The 19,801-nt window shown below is 41.6% G+C and overlaps 1 protein-coding gene across 4 annotated transcripts in view; it reads left to right on the top strand.

The window, feature by feature from the left end:
- PLPP4 (phospholipid phosphatase 4) overlaps positions 1-19,801 on the top strand; it is a 187,554-nt gene that overhangs the window by 155,845 nt on the left and 11,908 nt on the right. The window lies entirely within an intron of this gene.

Genomic DNA, 19,801 nt, shown 5'->3' with positions numbered 1-19,801 from the left:
AGGCTTCTGGCACCTTTCCTGTTATCCATGCTTTTGCAAAGATTCCTGGAAATAATTTTTCATCAAATAGGGAAGGGCTCTTTTGTCCTGGGGAGAAACTGTTCTCTTTCTCATGTTGGAAATCACAGCGGGAGGGGAAGAGTTAAACTATTTCTCGTCCAAGCATCTGTGGATGCAGGTATGTTCAGATTTCATGGGCAGAATGTCAAATGGTGTGGACATGATAAAATTTAAGCTTGCTATTTGCAATAGTGGGGACACAGAAAATTCAGTCTCCTTTAGAGCATATTAAACTAAGCATAGAGTCTTTCTACTGACTTTATACAGCTGTTTATTGATTCTTTGCAGTTACAGAGCTTTTACTCTATTCTGGGCATGCATCAAATGTTCTACATGCCTTAACCTATTCAGTCCTCAGGAAAAACCCATGAGGTAGATATTCTTATTAATCCCATTAGACCCAGAGGGTTAAGTGCCCCAGGTCACAGCTAGTAAGTAGTGAAGCTAAGATTCAAACCCAGGCACTTAGATGCTACTTTGCCTATCTACCTGTCTGATGTTTAATTCAAGACATTAGTGAAGAAATCTCCAACTGATGATTCATGCAGGAAGGAACTGTTTCCTTCCTCAAAAACTTTGTAACAAAAGTATTTTATGTTATGTTCATGTTTGTGGGGCATGTTTCCTTGATAATAATTTTCAAAGAAAATAAATAATCCAAGTCCTGGCTTAGCATATTTCTGAGCCCATGCAAATCACGCAAAGCATCATAGCAGATGGCACAGAGCTGCAGGCCTGTGTTGCACTGAACAGGACTGCAAGGGTTGAGGTCTGCCTTTTCACCTTTAAGAAGTAGCTACTTTGGAAAAATAAAATAGCAACAAAGTTTGAAATACGTCATGGTGTAATATCTGTAACAGGCAGCCTGGCCAGTTTCATTTATTCTGTATTTATTCCCATTACAAGCCTTGAGTGCTCCCTGGGCTCACTCTTGCTAAATCAATTTTTCAGAATTCTCAGTGGCTTGAATTTTGTAATCTGAGAAATCAATCAAGTGCCTCGGGAGAGTGCCATGTCTTATTCTGCTCAGAGCCTCCACACGTCTCTTATAATTAAGTATTAGGTGGAGTTCATTGCACTTGAATAATGAGGTGACGTTTGGGTAGGCTTCCTTTGTTGTTTTTTCTTGAAGAACATTGCTTCTGTTTCTGGTTAAACAATCACTGTCATCATAAAAGTGCAATTTACAGCCTGCATAATCATGACACTTAGCATCTCCTAAAACCAAATCCAGTAGTTCATGTTCACTGGTGAGCCGCTTGAGCCAGCGCACGTAGCCTTGGCATGCAGAGCGCCTGCCTGGGATCGCGGAGCTTTTGCAAGGAAAGGAGACCAGGGTTGGGGGACTTGAACTTGTTCCTTTTTTAATGGCCTGACTTGCTTAATGACCAAATGAATGGCTGAATAGTCTCTGTTACAGAGACTATTACAGTTTGGTGACTGGTTCTAATTCTGCATTTGCTCCTGGACCATATAAATTTCTTGGTATCCTGCTGTTGTTTTACAGGGATAATTAGTTAACAGTGAGAGATATATACAAAATCATACATAAACCATAATCTGTAATAATATTATGCAATAATATTATTATTACTGTTAAAGAATATTAATAAATGTTAAATAATAATAGAAAACAGACCCTCATGTACCCACCACTTGGATTAAAATATAGAATTTAACTATACCCTTAGAAATCCTGTGTACCCACACCCCCTCCCCCCCCACATGGCTTATTGTTCTTACTCCCAGTATAGCCATTGTCTTGAAATTTTAAAAATATTTTATTTGCTTTTCTAGATAGTTTTACACACACACACACACACACACACACACACACACACACACACACATTCCCAAGTAATATATTGCTTAGTTTTGCCTGGTTTTGAACTTAAATGGAGTCATATGGGATATATTTTTGTGATTTGCTACTTTTGCTCACTGTTGTTTTTGAGGTTCTTCTATTTATTGATGTACGTAACAGGAGTTTATTCATGTTCATTGCTGTATGGTGGCATTTTAAGACATAACTATACCACAGTTTTTAAAAACTCATTCTCTGTTAATGAAAATTTGGGTCATCTCCAGTTTGGAAAAGTTATGAACAGTGTTGCTATGAACTCCTTTTTGCAAAAGTAATTCTCAGATGTATTCCTGGCAGTGAGATTTCTGGGGCATGTTATCATCTTCAGCTTTAAGAAATAACGCCATATTTTTTTATATTCTCGCCCGCAAGTTATGAGAGTGTTCGTCACCCACAGCCTTGTCAGCACTTGGCATGGTCAGAATTTAATTTTTGCCCATCGGGAGGGTCTGATAGTAGCTCCAGGGGGTTGTGATATGTATCTTCCTGATGACTAATGAGCTGGACCATCTTCTCATAAGTTTAATGCAATTTAGTTTCCCTGTTTATATGACATTACTATTCACGTTTTTGCTGATTTTTCAGTTAGGTTGCCTGCCTTTATATCATTGACTTACAGGGTTAAAAAAATTGTGGATATTAGTTATTAGTTGGTTATGTGAGCGGCAAACATCTTCTCCCTCCCTGTGCTTGTCTTTTTCATTATCTTTATTTGTTGGTTTTTGCCTTCCACAGTTTGTATGTTCATTCTTTCTTTAGTTTATTTATTCATTCATTTATTTTAATACTTTTTATTATTACAGATGCAGTACATGCATACTATAGAAAGTTAGGATATACAAAGAAGCAAACATTTTTTTTTAAAGAGAACTTATATTCCTACTGCCCAAAGGTCACCAACCTTAACATCTTAGTTCATGTTCTCCTGAGTTGCATTTGTGTGTGTGTGTGTGTGTCTGCGTGTGTGTGATCAAAATGAAAGTGCAGTTAACAATTTCCATCTTTGCATTTGAGTAAATTTTCATCTCATGGCATATGCAAACCATCAGATTTCCCCCATTGACCACCAATATCCTTTACAGCTGTGGTCAAACCAATATCCAGTCCAGGATTTATTGTGTATTTGGAAGAAACAAGTTTTCCGTATTAAGTGTAGTCAATTTCATCAGTTCTTTCCTTTATGGTTAGTACTTTTTGTGGCTTTTGAGACATGTGTCCCAAGCCTAAGACTGTGTTATCTTCTAATTGCTTTTCAGTTTTGTTGTCTCTTTTAGGTCTGTAATCCATCTGGAAATGTTGATGGTGAATAGTGCCCAGTACTGGTCCAATTTTATTTTCCCTGTGGATACCCATCTTTCGCAGCACTATTTATTGATCTATAACACAACATCTACCGCACCTTGTGTCCACACAGGATGGGTCTTTTACTTGGCTCTCTCTCTTCTGATCCATGGGTCAGTTTGCTTATTTCTGTACCAATGCTGCAGTGTTTTTATCCTTATAGCTTTATAAAGACTTGAAATTTAGTAGGGAAAATCTCCTTGTTAGCGAGGATAGGTGGGCTATCTTTGAATATAAATCTCAGTGGCTTAAACCAAAAAGGGTTGTTTCTTGCTTATGTTACGTGTATAATTGTAGTCACTCGGGGCCCAGACAGACAGAAGCTCCATTGCCGTATCACCCTGTGCTTCCAAAGGGGAGAAGAGAGAGTGAAGAGTCAGCCCTTGACGCTTCCTCCCAGAAGGTCTGTTCTCCTCATGTTTCATTGGCAGAGCTAGTCACATGACCACACCTAATTTCAAGGGTGTAAGGGAATATAGTTTTTCTATAACTAGAACTAGAAGATTGTCTGCCCTCTCCAACTTTGTTCTTTTTCAGTAGTATTTTGACTCTTCTCAGCCCTTTGCTCTTCTGTAGGTATTTTAGAATCAGCTGATCAAGTTCCATGAAAATCCTTATTGAGATTTTGATTGTTGCTTTATTGAGTCTAAGGTTTACTTTGGGGAGAAATGATATCTTCCTATCTAAGTGCATGATATATTTGTCTATTTAGGTCATAATATCTTTTAGTCATTTTATACTTCTCCCTTTAAAGAACTTGCCCATTATTTATTACATTAATTCTTAGGTACTTTATATTCCTATTGGTATTGTTAATTTTATTTATTTAATTATTTTTTAAATTACTTTTTCTATCCGATTTTTTATAGTGTCCAGAAATACAGTTGACTTTGGTATATTGATTTTTTTGGTGCAGAATTTTACTAAACTTTCCTAGTAATTCTCATTACTTTTTCATAGATGATTTTGGGTTTTCTACAAAGAAAATCATATTACCTATAAATATTTATTTTTTTCCTTTCCAATTCTTAAGCTTTTTATTTAGTTTTCTTATCACGTCATTACCTAGGACCTCCCTGTAAAAGGTTCTGGAAGTGGGGATAGCAAGCATCCATGTCTTATTACTGATACAAAGGGAATGCTTTAAACATTTTACCATTAAGTATGACTTTTTTTTGGTAGACATTCTTTATCAAGGTCCTTTTATTCCTAGTTTGCTAAGAATGAATTTTGAGTTTTGTGCATCTGACAAGTTGGTATTTTTCCCTTTAATGTGTTAATGTGGTGATTAACTTTAAAAATATTAAACCAGTGTTAATTTCTACAATTAACCCACTTTGACAAAGATGTATTCCCCTTTTTACCTAGTGCTAGTCACTGTTATCAAACCAGACAGAAGTACAAAAAAGAAGTACAAGACTTACAGAATTCCCCAAAATGGTTGGAAGCTTGAAATATTCACTTCAGCGACTAACAAATCAAACATAAATGGGAAAATATATAAGACTTGAACAGCACCGTTAACAGACTTCATTAAAATGAGCGTTCCCTCATTTTTAATTCTCTGTAAAGAGTCTGTGTAAGATGATTTATTTTCTTTTGGGGTGTCTGGCAGATATGCCCATAAAATATTTGGTCGTAGAATTTAAAATACTGAATCAGTTTACTTAAGGTTATAAAATTCTTGTGTTTTAAAATTTTTTTCTTGAGAAATTTTTGGTAATTTCTATTTATTTTTAGAACTTAGTTCTTTCACATAAACTTCCAAATGTATTGACAAAGTATTTCTTAATATCATTTGTTTTCAATTTATATCTGCATTATTCATCTCTGTATTACTTATATGTACTGTCTCTCTCTCTCCCCTAAGTTTTTTTCGTGCTAATCTTGCCAGAGGTTAACCTATTAGTCTTTTCAATGAGCCAACTTTTGCTATGAGCCTCTTTACCACGTGTTTGTTTTATTTTTCGTTATTTCTTCTGTTACCTTTATTATTTCCCTCCATCAACTTTAAATGTATTCTGTTCTTTTGTAAATTTATTAAGTTAACTTAAATGCATTGCTTAATAATGCTAGTCTGTCTTCTTTTTCTAACTTAAACAATTTGTGCTATAAATTTTCCTATAAATGTTTCTTTAGCTACATTCTATAAGTTTTAATGAATATTTTCATTAAATTTACTTTTGAAAATTTTCTAGTTTTGATTTTTCTTCTGTGACTCATAAGTTGTTTAGAAGAGCTTTTAAAAAAAAAAAAAACCCTAAACATGATTTTTTTCTTGTTATATTTTAAAAATGATTTATAGTTTAATTACTTTGTGGTCAGATAATGTGATCTGCAAAAATTATCAATCTTTTGATCTTGAGGCTAGCTTTGTGGCTTGGCATATGGTCAGTTTTCATAAGTATTCCATAATGGTTAGAAAGAATGTAAATTTTTAAACTGCTGGAAATAAAGTTTTATATATGTCCATTGGACTAAGCTTGTAAATTGTGCTGTTCAAATTTTACATATCCTCTCTAAATTTTCTGTTTATGATTAATTAATGCTTAGTTTATACCATTAAAGTAGTCATATTAATTTATGCTTAATTTATTTAAATGCACATTAAAATTTTCCACTGTTAGAGTAGATGTTGTAGTTCTGTGGTCTTTGTAATTTTGCCCATTTTTGATTCCTATATTTTGAAGTGATGTGTAAACATAGTTTAGAATTGTCATACTTCCTATTATACTTTCTACTACTTTTATAATTAAGTCCATGACCATCTTTATTTCTAGTGCTGTTTTTTACAATAAAGAACGTTTGACTTTAATATTGAGGCCAGAGACTTCCCTGATGGCACAGTGGTTAAGAATCTGCCTGCCAATGCAGGGGACAAGGGTTCAATCCCTGGTCCAGGAAGATCCCACATGCCACAGAGCAACTAAGCCCGTACACCACAACTACTGAGCCTGTGCTCTAGAGCCTGCGAGCCACAACCACTGAGCCTGCACTCCACAGTTACTGAAGCCCGCGTGCCCTTGAGCCTGCATGCCACAACTGCTGAGCCCACACACTGCAACTACTGAAGTCTGCACACTCTAGGGCCCACGTGCCACAACTACTGAGCCCATGTGCTACAACTACTGAAGCCTGCACGCCTAGAGCCCGTACTCCACAACAAGAGGAGCCACCGCAATGAGAAGCCCATGCACCGCAATGAAGAGTAGCCCCTGCTCGCCACAACTAGAGAAAAGCCCGTGTGCAGCAATGAAGACCCAATGCAGGCAAAAAAAATATATATATATATATTGAGGCCAACTTTCTATTGGTTAAAGTTTGCTTCTTGTATCTTTTTCTGTCCTGTAACTGTTTGTACTCTATTTTTTTATCTATATATTTTTTTAACTTTTACCTGGGGAGTTGTTTTCAATTATACTTACTGTTATTACTCATATATTAGGATTTATTTATATCATTCATTATGTACTGTCTCCTCTTCCTTCTTGCACCATTTTCATCTTCTCATTCCATTATTTTCCTCCTTTTGTTTGCAAGTTCTACCAAGCCTCTTGGTTAACACATGTAGTTAACAAAGTCTCAAATTAATTAATATTTTTGTTTTTCTTCTTCTGAGCAGCATAAAGACTTTAAATGCTTTAGCTCTGATAAATGCATTCTAATATATCTGGTAATTTTCTTTGGTGTTTAATTCTAGCCTGATTCTTCCTCTCTCTCCCCCAACAAAACCACCAACCTGTGCATAGTTTAAACATATACATAACATTCTCTTTTCCATCTCAGCCTTTCCGCTTTCTGCCAAAAATATATCCTTTAAATTTCCTTCTTTTGATATATCTTTTGTGGTAAATGCTCTGTTTTTGATTTTTCTGAATTTTCTTTGTTTGACCTCATTCTTGAAAGATAACTTTATTAGATATGGAATTCTTATTTGACAGTTTATGTCTCTCTCAACTTTTTCACCATATTATCCTTGTCACTCAGCCTCTCTTCATATTCTTCACCTCTCTCTCTCTCAGTCCTCCTCTCCCTCCCCCTCCCCTCCCGCTCCTTCCCCTCCTTCTCCTTCTCCTCCTTCTTCTTGTTTTTCCTCTTCAAGTGCATTCTGGAAGAATTTTGAACCTACCTTCCAATTTACTAATTCTCTATTCAGCTTTGTCTCACCTACTATTTAATCTATTTATTATTTAATCCTATTTTAAATTCAATACTCATTTTTTATTTACAGAAATTCTATTTGGTCTTTTTAAAAATCTGCTTCATTATTTTTTAGAATGCTTCTTCTTCATCCTTATTTTCATGCTTCCGTATAATTTCCTTAAACATATTGCAAATAATTACTTTATATTCTGTGCCTTATAAAGGTTGTTGTGAATATGTTTTTCCTTTATATGCCCTGGAATCTTTTGTGTTTTGAGTTTTCTTATGCTGGGCTTTTAATTTTTCCTAGAACTTTATTTTGGGGAGTATTTTGATATCTGGGTTGAAGATGCATTCCTCCAGAGAGCACTACCTACTCCAGGGCCATCCAAAATTAATTCTCCACTTTAGGTTTTTTGGGGACCATATGAGAAGCATGGATGGGACAGCAAAAACCTACAAGAGTTGTATTTATGAAATCTCTCCACACAGCAGAAAAATGGAGACAGCCAAATTTCCTTGCTGTTTCTTTCTGAAAATCAAGCTTCCTTTCTTACTTAATCTAAGGCCTTTAGGACCTAAGGTTTATTCAGGGGTCTTCTGTTATATTTTCCCACTTGGATAGGCCTGAGACTTTGTTTCTTTACTCCTGTGCCTCAGGGAGACATCAAAGTGAAGCTCAAGGTCTGCAGGTTTCCACAGACACACTCAGGGCACCGTCTGGCTTTGCTGTTTCCTGTGTCTAAGACCCTTGTTTGCCTTTCATTTTGGGAAACCTTGCTTTCAGTAATTCTTCTCTTAATGTCAACTCAGTGATAGGTTTAAAAGCTTGTTTCTTTGTTTTATATTTCATCCAACATTTAATTATTTCCATCAGGATATATAGCCTGCCACATCACTGGGAATAAAGTCTTGAGTTTGGAAATTTCTGGATAATTCTGTATGGGAAAAGAGGATTAAACTTGGGCTTAGAGGCGGTCAGATCTGGGCTCGAGACCAGCTTCAATATTTCTGGTTACCTGTTTCCTCGGCTTTACTAACACCTTCCATTTGTTTCTTGAATTTCTGTTTACAAAGTACTTTCACCAATACCATGTGTTTTGAGAGTTCGGTGATGTTGTTGTCCCCATTTGGTGAACAGATGAGACCACTTGGGGGGACACCACCCTGACCTGGAACCCAGATCTTCTAACACCTAGAAGAGTTCTCTTTTTGTTCTAATTTGTGCTGTCCTGGATGAAATGATTTAAAAGCCACCAGGGTGGATTCCACCTTGTTGTGTGGGGCAAGTCACTGCTTGGACACTGCCTTGACGGAGTTTCTGAGTCCACAACTGGCTTCTGGACGAAGTCCCTTGCTACCAACATCACAGGAGATGAAATGCCTTATATTTGCTTTCCAAAATTTAAATGGCCTTTCTAACTTAAAAAAAAATCCACAATTCTTGTATGAACATAAAACAAATCTTTTTTGAAGTAATAACAGGGGGAGAGACAGCCTTTGTGTACATTCGCTAAACGAAGCTCTTGTCCTGTTTATGATCAGTTTCCTTAGGGGTGTAAGTGAGAGATGAGCCTGGTTGGTCTTTGGTGATGGGAGTTTGGTGTCAGAGAAACAAGGATGTGGGGGAAGGTTGGGAAGCCACCTGATCGGCCACCATGTCACCTGGGGCTTCAGTCCTGGGACTGGTGGTGCAGTTTTCTTCAGTAACCAAAACACTGACCTAGCCTAACGTAGGGCAGAAATGTGAAGTCCATTTGTCTTCCCCTTTTCCATTTACGCAATATTGGGAAGGTTTGATTGGGCTGTGTGGTCAGCACCCATCACAGGCTGCCCTGGTAGTCAGCGTTTGAGCCAACTACCTTGGAGGTGGTATAGATCTTTTTTTTTTTTTTTTTCAAGTAGATGATGTACTTTTTGGTAGATCTTCTTAATGCTTAGCCCATTTACAGTCTGTGTCAAAAACCCAGTCTTCCTCCTGTGTTTCTTCTCTCTTCCATCACACTACTGTCACACTCACAGTGCTTCTGACGCCAGATGTGCAGGGCTTTCCCCACCAAGCAATTCTCTGCTGGGCGTCCTACAATTTAACTCATTTCCAACACTCTCTATCTGGAGAGAGCCTCAGATCCCACAGGTGAAGGGCGCAATCCCACCAGGCTGCCCGCATTTCAGGCTCCAGTCACAACTCCAGGTTTTCACTTGTGTTTCTGATCAAGCAGCTGCAAATCTGAGGTTCCCATGACCCCCTCCTCCGGTTTGATTAATTTGCTAGAGCAGCTCACAGAACTCAGGGAAACACTTCCTGACATTTACCATTTTATTAAAGGATTTGATAAAGGATGCAGATGAGCAGCCAGAAAAAAAGATACATACGGTGAGGTCTGGGAGAGTCCTGAGCATAGGACATTGTGTCCCCATGGAGTTGGGGTCACCCTCCCGGTACATGGATATGTTCACTAACCTGAAAGCTCTCTGAATCCCCTACTTTTGGGATTTTTGTGGTGGCTTCATCATGTCGGTCTGATCATTCATGAACTGTTTCTAGTCCCCCTCCCCTCTCTGGAGAATGGGAGATGAAAATTCCAAGCTTCTAATCATGGCTTGGTCTTTCTGGTGACCAGCAAGCACCTCTCCAGGAGCCCCCAGACTCTGCTCAGTAGACCAAAAGGTACTCCTCGTGCTCTTACCACTTAGGAGTTTACACAGATTTTAGGAGCTCTGTGCCAGGAACCAGGGGCAGAGAGCAAAATATATATTATATATATTTTTTCTATTGTTTTGCACATTCCCTTCCTGTTCAGGCTGAGATCCCCAATCAAGGCTGCTAGGGGCAAGTTAGAAGGGTTGTTTTCCCTGAGAAATCATACTGCAGGTGATACAACATTTCACAAAAGGCAGATGTCGTTGAGACCGCTTCCTTAGAAGACAGCTAGGCAGTAGCAGTCATTAAGACTTCCAGAGTTTCTCCTGGAGACCGTAAACCCCGTGGAGAGGCTAATCAGATGAGCATACTGGGCAAATTAATGGCTACTGCCTTTTTAGTTGTTTCTCAAATGTGTACCTTACTATTCAAATCTCGCCATCAAATTTATGCTCTGCTAAGGCCGTTGGTCAGAGGTAAGATAAAGTTATTTCCCATTAAAGTGTATCTTCATCTGAATCCTGCCCATGCTTTTATCAGCTCCCCTAACAGTGTTATGGAAAAAGGTGATTTCTCCTTTTTGAAGGCTTACTCTTATATTTATGTTTCAGGTCATTGTGGCATATAATCAAGACTGAAAAAAAGCAAAAGCTGTCCTGGGGATTTAGACCTTCAGTAGATTAGGATGTTGTGATATGCAGAATCACATCCCATCGTGGTGACTGTTCTTAGCTCTCTCTAGCGTGAGGAGTAATATTTATGATTCCTAATAAGAATTTTTCATCAGTCAGCATAGGGTGGATGCGGGGAGCCAAAGTGGCTTCTGTCATTTAAAAACCCTTAATCCTCCTCAGCGGATGCTTTGCTGCTTCCCAGGATTGGTGCTTCCGGGGCTTGACAAAAGGACCACCATCTTCTTCTCCTCAAGTCAGTTTCTTTCCCTACCACTCGTGCTTCCTCTGCACTTCTCGCACATTGTGCCTGGGTTGGTTCTTTTTTTTTCTTTTTCAGAACAAAATCCTCTTTGGAGATGCAGACTGGGGTTATGCAAGGAATTTGTAGTCTGCTTTACTCTGTTTGTATTTCCTGCCTCTGACATTTGCTTTCAGACTAATTATGAGCTTTTTGCTACCTTCTCCTTTTCCCCATTGCTCCTTCCTTAAACAAGGCTGAGCGGTCCTTTCCATCATGAGATGGAAATCTCGTCTGGCTCAGGTGGCTGAAGAATCACCCTGCCTAGAAGCAGGGAATGGAGGACGTGACCTTTCATGGCCATATAATGTCTTTCTGTCCCCAAGGACCTTGGCCTTTTGCCAGAGTACTTAATTGAGTGAAGTTATGTTTGTGAAAGAATAAATAGTCTCTACCATTTATATATTCATTCAGTCACCGTGTTTTGCTGACTTCGCCTCGCAGGCAGTGTGCTGGGTCCTAAGGCGTCAACAGTGACCCCGATAGTCACACGCCTACAGGGGCTATAAAACAAACAGGCAGTTAACGTTGCTATAACTACAACTATGCTAGGAAAATCTGTGATTTTTTTCTCTATTTAGAAATAATTCGCAATTTCTTAAGGACTGCATTAACCTTCGGTAGGTAATTTGACCTGAGCCTCCATTTCTCACCCATGTAACAGGCCCAACTTCTACATCATTGTGTTGTTCTAGGGATGCAGTGAAGCCAGGTAATGAAAGCTTCCTAGCACAGTCTGGCAGATGGAGGCTCTCAGTGACTGATGGTTTTGTTGTCCTTCTGATGGAACACTCCTGGTACCTGGTAAACAGTTTCCACTTTTCTTCTTTTCTTGTTCATTGAAACAGCACTCCACCTGCCCTTCCTTCAGACCCTTAGAATCTCGTGTTGCTTCCCTTTCTGTAGCTTCTTAATTTTTCCCCAGTATTTAGCCCAGATATCTGGGAGGTGGCTGTTAGTCTCTGGAGAACAGAGGGACTCCTGCTCTGAAGGCTCTAGGAGGATTCTGGGGTCATCCTCGTAGGATGAGCCCAGGGAAGTGTGTGTGTGTGTGTGTGTGTGTGTGTGTGTGTTACACACACCATATGTCTGGAGGGTGGGCTGTGATAAGGAAGAATTCAATGAGGGCCCAGCTCACCTCCCTCTCTCACGTTATCCTGAGCCAGTGAAGTTCCGAGCCTGACTCTAACCCTTCTCCTCCGTTGGATGCAGCCCTGTCTTCTTCCGTTGTGAAACCTCCCCTGATTATCAGGTCTGTAGCCATTCATTCAGTGTGTACATTTATTGAGCACCTAGTGAGTGCAGGCACAGGGTACACAGCCTCTGCCCTCGCAGAGCTGAGAATCTAGTGGAAGGGAGATAGATGCTAGACAATCACATAAATGAAAAGAGTGGTGCTAAGTGTTACGAAGGACAGGTGCAGAGGGCAGTCAGAGCCTGTTACACCTGCTGGTGGGGCCAGGGAAGGCCTCTGAGGAAGTGACATTTAAAGAGACTTGCAGGGTGAGTAGGAGTTTGTTAGGCAGAAAAGGGATGCTCATCACTGTGTTTCCTTAGAGCCCTGAAGAGTACACATCATCTGGTCCAGTTTTCATATTACCCTTCATGTCATTAATTTGTTCATTCACTTGTCTTTATTGAGCACCAGTGATGTGCCTGGCACTGTTCTTGATGTGAAGGATATAATGGCAACAGACACAGACACCATCTTGGTGTCTTGGTCATGGAGCCATTCTGGTCCGTGGAACTCACATGCTTGTTATCTTTGTATGTGCATTTGTTTTGTTTCCTCTTCCATGTTCTCAGATGCACTGTGGGGAGGTAGCATGGTTTTGAGAAAGAGCATAAGTAGAAAAAACAGATGAAAGGGAAAAGAGATCAGATTTTAACTTAGGGCCTAAGGCGTGCCAGGCGCTTTGTCCAGCATGCCATGGACACTCTATCGTTGGTTCTCTCAATTGCTCTGTGGACAGCTGTTGACTTATAGATGGCAAGGCTGAACTTCAGGAGTTAAGCTCCTCTCCTTAGGTCACACAGGTAGGAGGTGATGGGGTCAGGTCGCCTACCTGGGTCCATCCAGCTGGGCTACAAGAGCACTTCTTACCTGTGCTCAGTCCCTACTTCACCTCTGCCTCATTGTAGGTTCTCAGTTCATTTTACATCTCTGTGGTTGTATCCACTAGGTCTTCTTGGCTACCTTCAGTGGGCCAGGATGGTTCTTTCCATCCCTCTGGATCGGGCGGTCAAGTGGTGTTGACTTCAACAGCCTCAAACTCTGCCTGCCTCCCCCAAGGAGCTTAGGACCCCCCCATTCTCCTTTGTCCCAGCTCCTTACCAGCTGAAAGATTTAACTCTTGTTAAATCTTAAGGCTGATGGTACCAGAGTAAGTCATTCTACCTGAGGCTGTTGGCCACTCTGACCTGCCTGGAATCACAGACAGCTCTACTGCAGGGATGAATAAACTTAACCCCCCACCCTTGGATTATATCAATTGCAATGGACTCTTGTTTTTAAAAGAAATTTTAGAGGAATCATTGGCGTGAAATTCAGAAGATTTCTGGGATTTTGAGAATTCTCTTCATTCCAGCCAAGATAGACTTTTTGTCTCCTACATCAGAGCAAAACAATCGCATTACTGCTGGATTAGAGAGAAGGAGAGACTTAAAAAAAAATCACTGTGGGTACTGAGTCTATTCTGTAATATTATCAGAATTTCCCCTCGAAATTATAACTCTGGTTCGGTAGCTACATCAGATGCTAATGATCTTCTGTCAGTCATTTCATGAGGAATAATAACTGGCTTTCCTGTTCGGTTGAATGAGTTAGGCTACAGATGCACTGTGGACCCACGTTCTAAGATTTGTAGCGATCTTCTTTCATCCTTTTTTGAAAGTGACATCTCTTAATCAGTAACTTAGAATGTTAATGAATATAGCTTGTCATAAAAAAGAAAACAGAACGGGCATCTTAGCTAGAATGAGCTATGCATTGAGAAACTATGAAACTGAAACTATGAATGAGAAACTAATCCTCTTAAGGGATTTGGGGCCACAGGGACATAAAAATAGGTTTCAACACAGTGAAACTTGGAATCGTAGAAGCAAGCTATGCGATGATGGGTCATGTAGCATAAGAATGGCCTGCTGGTTGTCTGACGCTCTCATCTGAGAGCTTCAGGCGTCTGCAGAGTGGGGTGGGAACAGTATCTCCGCTGGCTCCTTTAAGTTTGTTCATTTGACCAGCTAAGATCATTTTACATCTGCTGAGGGCCACGGGGGCTGCAGAATTGTGAGAGGCTGAGAACCCGGTTCCAGAATTCTCTGTGAGCAAGCATGCAGTTATGTAACTGAAGAGCTGCAGATTGCAAGAGTGGAGCTTGTGAAGGCTTTTCTTTGAGGATGGAACTTTACAGAACCAGGCCGGGTACAGCAGGAGCATGGCAGCTGCGGCAGCCAGCAGTGTGAGGAGAGCGATCACCCGGCACCCAGTAAGGACGCTAAGCATGTCACAGGTCCTCCTGAACGCATCCTCAACATGGCTTTGTGGGTTGAGTGCTACTAACCCCACTGCGCAAATGAGGAAACTGAGGCCCCCAGAGATGAGCTCACATGGGAGAAGGTGGCAGAGTTGAGTCCACATATGCTCGGTTTGCCCGAAAAGCCCGCTTTCTTCAACAGCGCACAATACTCCCTCCGTCTGAATGGATTATTCAATCCTCAAATCTCCTGTGTAACTTAATTTGTTGTTGTTATTGGTTTAAACAGAACCACCCCAAACTTATCGAGTGCTTCTTTGCTCTAGTGTGAAGAGAAGGGATGAATTGGTGTGCGTCATGCTCAGCGCAAGCTTAGGAGGTCATTTAAACAGTGGACCGTTAGCACCGGAAGGCAGGTGAGCTCTCGAGTTGGCAGCCTGCAGACCCAGCCCCCAGCCCTGCTGGCCCGTGGATGAGTTCATTTGGTCTGTACTGTATTCATTTCTGATGAGTTGTTAATATTTAAAATGGAGACATTTCCCATAAATATCAGGGTTTCCTTCTTCTGTTACAAGATCAAAACTTCTGAGAACACTGAGCCCGTGTGGCGGACACCAGCTTGAGCAGAGGTGGGGCTGCACCTTTAAACAGGCAGGTGTTCCCCAGTTTGCCCCAGTCCTCACTACTCTCAGATGTCTCCCAACAGCGAAGCCAGGTATTAGTTGCCATTTATAATCACAAATGAAGCATTAATTTTTTCTGGAAGTGAAGTACTTCCTGGATCTGAGCGTCTAGAAATAGAACCCGGGAGGGTTTTCTGTTGCAAAAAAAATTGACTCAACATCCAACTACTTTACTCATGTTCCCCATCTGCCTGGCTCCCCCGGGCGTGATGTGGTGGCCACTTGTGGTTCAGCCTCTTATTTTGCAGAGCAACCTGAAGCCCAGAGAGGGAAAGCAACTTGTCCAAGATCGTGCATTCAGTTAATGGCAGAGCCAAGGTGGGAACCTGGATCCCTGACTCCCAACAGCCCTCTCCTGCTTGTCAGGGTCTGCAAAGTGCTGACTAGGCATGCTTGTTCCCACATCCTTGGTTTTGGGTGGTCTTGTGGAGATGCACTGGCAAACTCAAAACACCCTTCAACATGAAAAGTTACTCAACCACCTGGTATTGCCCTTCTCCCTCTTGGAAAAGAAAATACTAACTCTTTGAGGATCATATAATGAAAAATTTGTACAACCGCATTAGAACACAATTCCATTTGTGGTGCCAGGAATTATCAGTTTGTCTGGGGAAATTCATTATAATTAGCAGAAGTGAAAAATACAACACGAAAAGCTGGGTCTGTCCCGATTCTTATCTCGTTTGCTTTTAAAGCTTTTTTCTTTGGTGCTGGTTTTCTTATTTCTTGCAATCCTTGGGGTCCAAACCTCTTCCACTTGGTTGAAAAGTCAACTGAGGAGGAAAAAGCAAAACAACATTCTTTCACCTAAGCTGTCTCAGTAAATAGACCTTTCTTTGCAAAGGGAATGTTGTAAACCTGTGACAATTCATCTATGCAGCTGGAGAGAAGAATCAGTGATTTCCTTTCAGAATCACTGGGCAGGCAGATAGACCTGTTAATGTGACATGCCTGGCATCACCACCTGGGCCAGCAACTGGTACTGTGATGCTTTGCTTATTGACTCTTCATTGATGACAGCCAAGTGAGCACTGAAAATGCCAGAAACGGGGCGGGGGGGGGGGGGGGGAAGCCACACTCTTTCATCTGCTTCCTAGTTTAGAAGCTCCAAGAGCATCTTTACTTTTCACAGCCAGATCAACATAGAAATATTTACGATCAGCTGCTTCCAGCCAAGAAAACCTGCTACAAGCTCTGAAAGGAAGGGGCATATGCTCTTCCCACCATCACCATGAGTGCTTGTGTGTGTGTGTGTGTGTGTGTGTGTGTGTGTGTTCTAAACTCTGTTCTACCCCTGAAGAGGTAGACTCAGTTTTCTCTCACACCACTGGCTTGGGACTGTTCTAATCATATTTCTGTTAATAATGTTAGCAAAATATGAATGCATTTATCCTGTTTTATAATCCCGATCTTCCAAAATGTCCAGTGCTCTGCCTGCATCTTTGCCCAATTCTCAGTTTTATTTCCTAATCACGCTGGAAGCAAGGACCGTGTTTCAGGGGGAAGACGGTCACTTGGAACGAATGTCATCTCACCTGCCCCTCACTAGCATAAAAACTTCTACAGCCCCTCAGGGTCTCAAATGCATGTTTCTTTGAGAAGAGAAGAGGGTGGTGTTTGGCTAGAATTGGAAAGAAGTTCTTTAAAAACCTTCTGTTTTCTTTTTCTCCCAGTTGAACTTGAATCTGAGCCTTGGTAAGTCCCAGGATCTCAGAGCTGGAAGGCTCATGGGAGATTACATGCTGGTCCCAAACCCCCAGCCTCACAGGAGGAAGTGGCAGAAAAACTGGGGGATCCTGTGAATTCAGGATGGTTTGATAGAGCCTAATTCTTATTCAGTTGGTATTTGGGAAAGCAGGAATTTTGACAAAGCGCCTGAGCTGCCCACAGCTGGGACGTGCCTCCTGGGCCAGAAGGAAATGCCTCAGAAGCCCTTTGCCAAAGGACATCATGCTGGTTCAGTAACTGTAGGAGTATCAGTGAGAAAGTGACAAGCGTAAGGTTTAGCATGGAATCCGAGTCTCTCATGTCAGCTAGACAAGGGTGCACAGTGCTGCTTTAAAGGTGCTGCCCGGAGGCCCAATAGGATGTGAGACTGGCTGCTGCTGCTTGCCCACGTGATCCAGGCTGTTGAACTCAGCCTTTAAAATGCCTTTGAATTCCTCCTCCTTTTCAAAGAAGTGAATGCTTCTCCAGTTTGGAGGACCTGCAGCGTGGGCCCCACCGAGCAGGAGAGAACATGCTTTACCTGCTCTCCAAAGAATGAGCCACAGCCTCCACTGTCAAAACTGGCCAAATTTGAGTTCCTGGGGGCAAGGAGGTGACCGGGTGGAAGCTGAGGGTCTGGCCTCAAACCACCTGCCCCAGGACTTGACCTTGGAGGGTTTTCAGCGGCCCCTTCTCTTGTCCATCTTGTGAATATGCCCAGAGGCTCAGGGCTGTTGGCTGCTGAGCCGGGACTCATATGTCTTAAAGTCTCCAAACCATTTTTTATGGGGACACATACAAATTCCTGCTCAACATCCCCTCTATGCTCATTGACCTTCTTTTTAATGAGACTTCTTTTCCCAAGAGATGACAACTTGGCAACACCCAGGGCTGCCTCTTGTCTGATTCAAATCTTGGAAACTTTCATCCATAACCCTACAAAGCCCCAGGGCAGATCTTTTAGGCTCACCACATTCAATGTACAGTCATCCCTCAGCATCCTTCGGGGAATGGTACCAGGAGCCCCACAGATACCAAAATCCGTGGATGCTCAAGACGCTTATATAAATGGAGTAGCAGTAATAGGTGGGTAGACTGCTAAACTGTCAGATTTGAACGAAGTCCGTTACTCCTCCTGTAAGAGCTCAGAATGAGGCCGGTACCCACCAGAACCAAGTGTCCAGCCCTCCCCCACTCTGTTACCTCAGGGCAGAGTGTGAACGAAAAGCAGAGACAGAGCAAAGTGGGTGAGGATGGGCAATTAAGAACCCGTTGCACTTGCTAGGAGGGTGATGGCCAAATGGGGCCGCTTTGGACACCCTGTAAATCACTTAATGCCCTTCATCATAGCAGACGATCCAGAACAGGCCTGGGCAATGCAGTTGGCGCCTAGTTTTACTTTAAACAGAACATTCAGTATATGTTGGCACTGCTTCCTGTTTGAGCACAAATCATTATTCAGAAATGTTTAAGGGCTTCATTTTTATTCCTGAGATAAACCTGGCTTAATATCCTGTTTAAAAACAAAAATACTCTGTTACTTGTTTAATTTGATTGCTGAGAAAGTTCTGCTTTGGTACAAGCTTGTGTTCATACTTGGGGAACCCCGTTTAAGAAGACACATTATTATCAGAGATAATTTGTTAAAGTTGCAGGTTATTCATTTTTATGTACTATAACCATGATTATCTTGAACCTACAATTTAGGCTCTTGCTTTTTTCTCTAAACATCGTGTCCTAAGTATTGTCTGTAGTGCTACATAATCACAGTAATTTCCATGGTTGCATCATAATCCGTTGAATGGACATATCCCAGTTCTTTATCTTTACATTTTCCCATAATTATAAATAACTTTGAGCAGAATATCTTCTACATTTCTCTATAGTTTTGTATTATTTCCTGAAGATGGACTCTTAGAGATGTTGTATAACGAGGATGAATGTGCTGTAGGCCAGACCTTCTCAGACTTTGGGGCACACACAGCTCGCTTGTGGATCTGGTGAAATACGGATTCTAACTCAGTAGGTCTGGGGTGGGTCTGACATTCTGTATTTGTGACAAACTCACTGATGCCGAGGCCGCTGCTCAGGTTTCAGACAGTCTCTTAAATCCTTGGTGTTATGACATTAGACCCATTCTACCAAATCTACCAAATCACTGTGCGTCTGGTTACCTAGGAGCTCTGCCCCTCAGGCCTCAGGAGTATTTTCTCATCAAGAGAAAAGTTTTGAATAGGCTGGTGTCTAGAGAAGGTGGGAGCTGTAGCCCCTGCCTTCAACAAAAGCATCTAAACTCACTCCTGGCTGCCATTAGACTCACCTGGGGAGGACTTCCCTGGTGGCGCAGTGGTTAAGAATCTGCCTGCTAATGCAGGGGACACGGATTCGAGCCCTGGTGCGGGAAGATCCCACGTGCCGCGGAGCAACTAAGCCCGTGCGCCACAACTACTGAGCCTGCGCTCTAGAGCCCGCGAGCCACAACTACTGAGCCCACATGCCACAACTACTGAAGCCCACACGCCCTAGAGCCCGTGCTCCACAACAAGAGAAGCCACTGCAATGAGAAGCCTGCGCACTGCAGTGAAGAGTAGCCCCCACTCGCCGCAACTAGAGAAAGCTGCGTGCAGCAACAAAGACCTAACGCAGCCAAAACTAAATAAATAATTAATTGTTTTTAAAAAATAGAATCACCTGGGGAGTCCCCCCCACCACCCGCACACACACACACAGGCACGCACGCACGCACACCACTAAGGTCCACTCCAGACCAGTGCAAACAGACTGTCTGACAATGATACCTGGCTACCAGTAGTTTTGAAAGCTTCCCAGGTTTTAAAGGCGACTCCGTGTGTAGCCGGGGTTGAGGACCGTTGTTCTAAGCCCACAGAAGACCCACCTTACTCACTGAGTT

Source organism: Delphinus delphis, chromosome 16 (genome assembly GCF_949987515.2).
Source record: "Delphinus delphis chromosome 16, mDelDel1.2, whole genome shotgun sequence".
NCBI lineage: Eukaryota > Metazoa > Chordata > Mammalia > Artiodactyla > Delphinidae > Delphinus > Delphinus delphis.
The sequence above is the reverse complement of the archived record's forward strand: the minus strand, read 5'-3'. Positions and strand labels throughout refer to the sequence as shown.